The sequence below is a fragment of the Lepisma saccharinum genome, chromosome 1 (genome assembly GCF_977018435.1).
Source record: "Lepisma saccharinum chromosome 1, izLepSacc3.1, whole genome shotgun sequence".
NCBI lineage: Eukaryota > Metazoa > Arthropoda > Insecta > Zygentoma > Lepismatidae > Lepisma > Lepisma saccharinum.
In genome coordinates, this window is record NC_139229.1 from 192,930,021 (window position 1) to 192,938,214 (window position 8,194).

The following is an 8,194-nucleotide window of genomic DNA, read 5'->3' on the forward strand; positions in this document are numbered from 1 at the left end:
ATTAGTGATAATCATCATAGTAATAACTTGAGAGTATGGAAATGTTCAAGTGAGAAGAGAGATTATTATTTAAAACAATTAGAAAAGTTAAACGCAGAGTTATACAAGCATTTATTCAAATGAAAGTATAGATAAATATGTTGTATGCAGATATGTATTCTACATATTTTGATATTTTGTTTGTAAACACAGATATTTGTTATAATGATAATCATGATTTATTTTTGGGTTGATACAAGACTTGAATTCTTTTGATGAATTAATCAATCATCTTTAAAAATTAAGAAACAAAAATTTGAGTTATTTTTTGTGTATCATGGAAATTTAATTTTATTTTGAATTACCTTAGTGTGAAACATTTAGAACTTATACATGTAATAACTATTCATGGAAGATGTCAAAACTGTAAAATTTCACTTACTCCCTTCGTGAAATTTTTCATTGAAGGAGAGGGATGTATGACCATTTCCTGTCGTACAGGATTTTGTGTATCGCGCATGCGCGAGAGGTTACCTGTTTCGTTTGTACCAGTGTCATGTGAAGGAAATAGTTCGGTACGAAGCCAGCTACGTGCAAGGTTGCTTCGAGGTGTTGCTTGTGCGTTTGCAGAAATGTAAGTGTATGCTGTATGAAAGCGAGCTATTACATATATCTTACTTCAACTGTATTTTTTTTATTTGTATAACCCGAAATGTGTTTGATAGCTTCAGGCAGGGTGGTTATAATCTTTTTACTTGTGTTGAATCGTATCACAATTACCTACAAAAGAAAATGCGTCTTGTGTTATGAACAACTGTGGCAAATCGTTCTCCTTTGATTTCATGCCGCCTCTCTTTGCCTTGTTTGTCACACTGCGGCGTTCGTCTTTTTCGCAACTCGATACCGACCGCAGCTATACCCGCCTATTGTTTTTGTATACGAAACTCGCCCTTTGTTTTGTAAAGACATGGAATTTATACTTCTGTAACATTGTTGAAGCTTCAGAAGGTACAAATGAAGTGTATTTCTTGAAAATTAGGGCAAATTACATACAACTTGGTTTCGTTAACATGTTTTTAAATTATATTTCGCGGAACCTACAAAAATTCACCTCTAAAACAGAATTTCACAGAACTGAGTTACTGTATTACGGAGAAGAATTTATCAAGAACAAATCAATTGCATCTGAATTGATTGATTGATTGAGTTGGTGTTTTAAAATCCACTTTATGCACACTATGGCTAATCTGGAATGGACCTACAGCTGGAAGTGGGATCCGAACCACTATGTGCCTCGACAGGGTATCGAACCCAGGACTACTTGATTACAAGGCGACGATGCTTACCCTACCATCTGTACCTTCGGGGAGGCACATGTGGGTGTGTGAAGTGAGATAATTTGGGGAAGCTACATGAGAATACAGGCTCTGGCAATACAGACTTCAATAAATTACTACGAAACGCTTGGCAATTGCTCGATTTCCTTAACATTAATGATACATTTGGTACATGTGTAATTAATTCTTCGAGCTACCTGTATGTAAAAACAAAAAATGAATGAGAGAACAAAAGTAGTAGTTAAAGAATCAGTTGTTTTTGCTGAGAATGAGAACAATGGAAGTGTCCTGTTGTTGACTGTTAAACCAGATATTTAATCCTACACGTGTTTCTGTGGGCTCGCGAAAATCCTGAAGTAGGTCAATCCGGCAACAGCGCGTCGTTACCAGAGCGGGTGGTTCCACGCCGGTTGCTAGCGTGTCCCAACTGTACATCGTGCTTGTTTTAACTAAATGTTTAGGGGTATTATAACAAACAATAATTTAGAGCTTGCTGTGCTTGTTGTTTTCCATGGAAACGGATGTTGCTAGGGATCTTAAATAAAGTTTATTTTCACCCCGAAAACTACTGTAAGGGAATTATGCTAGACTTTTCGAATTTCAAAACATGAGCATCAGAATTTATTACAGAGGAGAGGTAGGAATTTGATGGGAATGACGGAAAACAATTATTGAGTCGGGTACTCTATTCTACACTCTCGAATTTTGAAAAAAGAAAAAATTCTTTATGAAGATTGTGTGATCCTAATTGTAAATAAAAAATAATTGGAGCGCGGAAAGAAGTATTTACGACTGTACAGCCGTTTAAAGTTGAGATTTTGTCGTTTGAAATTGTTGAGTCCAAATTTCCCACCGATTCCGGGCTCCGCCCCGGGGGTAATTGACTTACTGCCCCCTACCGCTATCGCGGCCCCGCCTTTATCTATAGAGTCCCTTTTAAAGGCATGTTAGAAATTGGCCGGAGTCACCTGCCCCCAACACTATTTCTCACTGTTTTCCGCATTGACACATGAAGATACCAAAAATGAAGGCTAAAATTAAACCTAAGAAGGTAACTTACCTCTTTTTACAAAGGCCAGGCACTGAATTGCGGGTCGAAGTGAAATTTGTAAGTCCAAAAATGAAGTAAATCCTACGTTGAAAGTCCTTGTTCTCCTTTTCCACAGAATACCACCCTCAACTTCCTTCATCATAAAAATAAGAAGTCGCAAATTATCCCATCCCACAAGTCATTTAGAAAAAAAAACAACCCTCCCCTTTACGGCCTGCAGTTGCCAAAAAGAAATAATTAATTCCAATTTCTGAAGTCGCATAAATGAAATCCAATGTCTGAAATGTTCAATCCGCCAATATATCACACAAATAACATATCGCAATCGCAAATGTTCCCATTGCACAAGTTAGTCATAAGAAGAAAAAGAAAAAAATCAGACGTGCGCCTGTGACATGAATCCATGATCCGAAATCTTCAGACTTGCACCTGTGACATGAATCCATCATCCGCCATCATAGAAGTTTTGAAAAACATTTTTGACGTTACGCAAGGAAATTTAATTTTATAAAAAAACGTAAGTTTCGTAGCACGTAGATCTAAAAAATTAACATCCGCGCTATTTGCAAACACTGTTTGTTATTAGGAACTAAATATTTTCACGAAAATATTTGAAATATGCCTGAAATCGAGGGTGTAGAAAGGGGTACCGGAGCCCAATTATTTTTCAATTACGTTTACAAATGTGAAAATCACAAAATATTGCTTTTTCAATTTAATGTCTCTATTGAATTCGTTTATACAAGTAGTGTTGCCCGCGGGACGAGACGGGACAGGCTTTTAAAAATTCGAGACGAGACGAGATTGACCATGTGTCATAAGACAAACGAATATTTTCGAGACGGGACAGCATTTCCACGAGACTCCACGAGACGAGACAGGCCAAAGTCTCGTCTCGTGGGCAACACTATATACAAGAAATCTAACTAACTATCTGTAAGCGGTTATTGCTTACTCACTTTATTATTAAGAAAATAGACAATTTTGAATATTTTGTATATTTGTACCATATTAGAGCCCGTGCACACACAATGTTACGTTCAAAACTTTCCAAATAAGCGAAGCACGTCGGCGAGCGTACGAAATGACGGAAAACAATTATTTTTAAATTACATTTAAAAATGTGAAAATGACAAAAGATGTAAATACTACTTTTGCAATATAATGTCGCTATTCAATTCGTTTATATGAAATATCTAACTATTTTGAAACTGACAATATTTACCCAGTTTATTATTATGAAAATAGACAATAAAGTGTTGAATATTTGTACAATATTAGAGTACACACATAAACTTATTTTCTAAACTTTTCAAATTAGCAAACTTATGCACTTGTTCCCCTTCATCCAATACAACATGCAGATATTTTCAAGGTCATTAAGATCATTGAGTAATCTCATCTATAACGTGATTGCTTCCACAACGTGGCCCAAGGTCACGCATGCGAGCGCACAAGAGGTGGACAAAGGCCACGTCGAAAGTACGCGAGTCCACTCTCTAAAGCAACATTCGTTAGATGGTTGTTTACTAATTGTTCCTTTGGTCTTAAGTGCTCCAAATGGCAAAAGTGTGTTTCACAAATGAATTTTATCGAAACGGTAATTTCGTGACAGCACGAGGAAAAGATTATACGTATGAAAACCAGCAGCCATAAATGTGTATCGACCAGATACAAAAATGCATTAACGAAAGTGTAACTCACTTCCTCACAATGAGCATGCAGTAAAATTTCACCATTCTGCTTGGTAGGAGGACCGAATATTTCAGGAGAAAACTTCCACGTTGGCGTAACAAAAGTTAGTATCGTAGTTCGTATTGGTTAAGGAAGTTTTTTCGACCTCACTAGTGTACGCAAGATATTTTTTCGGAGGGGGCTGAAATTGTAAAGTTTGATATTACAAAGATTCGTTTTTGGAGTGGTCATATTTCTTTATTATCATTTTTAGCCTTTGTTTTAAATGTTGTTCAAAGTCAAAAAATGGTAAACGGAGGTCATTTTAAAGGATTTTCTAGTTATTTGCTGGCTTCCTTTGAAAATTTCGATTGTCTTAAAATTTCTGGAGGGACTTTAGCCCTCCTTAGCTCCCCGCTGCGTTCGCCAGTGATCGCAGCGATGGGAATAATGATCAAACGACACCACAGGTGAAAAGACAAATATAGAATACAATAAACTAAAGATATAAATCAAATTATTAAGATATAATAATAAATAGGAACGAAATATCCATTCTCATGCTGGGACTGAGCAGAGTGTTCAATGTGCTTCACCACAGAGATGGCCTGATCTCACTAGTATTCTGTTGATTGTACAGTTTTGGTTTTCACTCAGAAAATGGCAGGAGATGCCTTCTACCATTGTGTAAATAAAACGTTTGGAGCTATTTCAGGGGATGTTATCCATTGCTGGACGCACAGCGATTATTATTATTTTTAACAATGACTAGAATAAAAACTTGAGAATAATATAAGAAATTACATATTGATTTATTTTCACTTACATCTTTCACAAATATTTATTCAATACTCCACTGCTTGCTGCACTGAAGTTTAATTATCCGTTCATTCATCATTCTCTTCTCTGTTATCGCATTTGGCAACACGTGAATTTGTCATTTTCTCGTTCAACAGATAATGCAAAACTTAACTGATTTCATAAAACAAAATATTTAAAATGAAATAACATTTTCAATCACATTCATCATCTTGTTCTATGGAGATTTCATCCCTGATGAGGGTGAAATCGACTGATACGGGGATGAAAGTCTACCTCTGTTGCACTGAGATAATTTGGCATAGTGTATACCCGGTACCCCCTATTAGTTAGACAACTTGGTTTCTGGAATAGGTTGCTGACGTACAAACATTAAATTTGATATACAATCTATGATATGATATTAATTTTTTCAACGCTTTATCTAGAAAATTAGATATCTAAGCCGCGCGTCAGGTCAACTTTGCAGCAACTTTTCGCAGATGTAGATCAAACGTGTGCGCAGAATATAGTTCCGTTGAGACGGGTTCTATTCCGACATAACTGCATATTTGCAAGGAAACAGTTAATACATTTGTAACAAAATAATATATACATTAGCAGATATGTACCTGATCGGTTGCAATCACTGAGCAGACGAACTTGGAACCGCAGATCGCCAACTAGGCTGTCGGTAGCGGTGAATGAACACTTCAACTCAAGAGCGAGTCGAGGTGGACTTGAAGACGGTTGCAGTACGCGTGGAATCACCAATCCGTCTGACACCAGTGTTGCAGACCGTACTATTTTAACCCTACATTTATCGTGATTCATTGCTAATCGAGCTGCACAGCAACGAGGATGGCTGAATCGAGGTCTCCTGTTGAGCGCGCGGTTTCGCCCGAATGTTATTTTAGGCAGCATTCAAGAGGGAAAGCTCTTCAAAGTCAATCCAAACAAGTTGTTTTAAATGTATATTCATCCTTAAGGCAACAATATCCGGATAAGATAGGACGTGAGGTGATGAACATGACGTCGGTGTTGACAGGTGTCAGTGAACGTTCCATTTACGCGGCGAAGAGTGTTTTTTTGAAAACTGGTAATATGGAAACACCGGGTTTTGATGGGTTGGCAATACTGCTAATTCTCTCATTGTCTGCGATCCGAAGAGCTCAACGGTTCAGGTAAGACTGGCATGGATGATTCTGAGCGCCGTACTCGCGCAGATTAATACATAAAACCTGCTGCAAACTTGACCTGACGCGCGGCTTAGGTTTGTGTTCATCACGATTTCTGGATATATTTGAATGGACCCAATGACGGCGCCCGGGAAAAGTGACTAGGTGCGGAAGGGGGCGAGAAAATATTGTAGCGGAGCCGTCACATTAAAACGCTCGAAAATATTATATATACAATATATATATATATAATAATAATAATAATAATAATAATACCTATTATTATTATTATTATATTCTTGTATGGTATTTTGAATGTGTACTTTATTCAGAGTGGACATTTACTGCCTAAATTTAGTTCTTGATTACGAGTTTATCTCCATATGATTCGTTTTAATAAAAGGATTAATTATTTTTTTATTCGTGGGAACTGCCATAAGTTGCGTTGTTTCTAGTGACCTATTTCAATTTTGGAAGATAGGTACAAAATGGTCTAAAATAGTTCCTCAATTTATAATTTTATAATTCATTGTCTTGAGATGAAACTACTGATATAAATATTCAAGTTATAAGATAATATTATAAATGACGAAAAAAACGTTTCCAAATGTTTAATTTTCTTTCAAAATAAACATGACGTTGGAAGAAATCAATTTTCTTAAGTATTATTGATTGATTTGGTGTTTTTAAGTCCACTTTATGCACAGCAAGACTAATCGGGACTGGACCTACAGTTTAAAGTGGGATCCGAACCACTAAGTGCCTCCACCGGGAATCGAACCCGGAACCCCTTGATTACAACGCTCTTAAGTATTAGAAACAACGAAAGTCACTTAGTAAAATGCAATTCTCCTACAGAAAAATTCTGCTACATGTTCTTTGGAGAACAAATTGCCCACCTTCGGTACGTCCAAGACTTAACATTCCTTCTTCTCAATAGCAAGGACAGCACAAATGAGGCCATCCAGCATCCTGTTTCGAGGCTTTTTCAAAGGTTTCAAACGAGAAGAGGTTCTTTCACATGCTGCATTGGAAACTGGAATTGTTACAGAGAATACAACTAGAGTGTGAACCTTGTGCAATGCCAATTTATATTTTCCTAGGATATCGAAGAAATCCATTAGGACTACTTTCGTTCCATCTTCGTAACGCTGAAGAGTTTTGGACAAAATCTGTGTTTCACCTTTCAGGGAAATCATATCACAGGAATAATAATCTGAAAAACATTACAGTTTTCTCAAAATTCAAGAAATATTCTGACCCTGGTGCACCTCTCACTCTTCCATTCCATAGTATGTTTGTGCTACACAATTACAGGCATCTATGGAGTTCTTGAAAATAATGTCTTTGATTTTGATGTGTGCAAAGAGCGAACCTGCATCGAAGGATTGAAAGACGGCAAGTCCTAAAAAGCGTTATTTTACCTGCCCGCGACACAAATGTCTGTCTGGTTCCTTCCTCGCAATGTCTCTTGTTTCAACTGACATCATCTCTTCCACTTCTTGGCTTATTTTGCTGAGAATAAGTGTGGACATTACGCAGATTAATTTGTTTTTAATCGAAATTTGAGTGTAATTTGTATTTTAAGGTTCAAGTTCAATACATTTCCGAATATTGCCTCATTTTTAATTTTACTTCAACAGTTCCAAGAAATACCTTCTGTTAAGGCTTGCCTCGGACTCATCATCATTCGAAAAATAAGTCCCTGAATAGTAATAAACCGCGATGCATCCAGAACATGCATGTAGCGACAGTTTTCTTGAATCACCTTTCAATGTCTTTCACTAATTGGCGTTGTCACTAACGATCCACTATTAGAATAATTTGCCCGCACTACAGATGATGTTTTGTGGTTCTCAGAATGTTCGTGATGTTTTAAAACCACCCACATTCAACGCTTTTTTCCAGTTCTTAAAACGGGTTAAAACTTAGTTTAATCGCGACGATTACAGGAAATAAATAAATGAGAAATCACCTATGTCCAGATCGGCGCTGGAATCTTAAACGAAAGTCAGACACACACAGTGGCGTAGCACAGTTCCCTGGGGCCCCCCTTCAAGTAAAATTTTGGGAACCCCCTTAGTGTAAAGAAAATTATCGAGATGATGTCAGAGTGGGACGAATGTACGTACAATAGTTAACTAGTTCCCCTTCCCAAGTTGTAACTGTACTACACT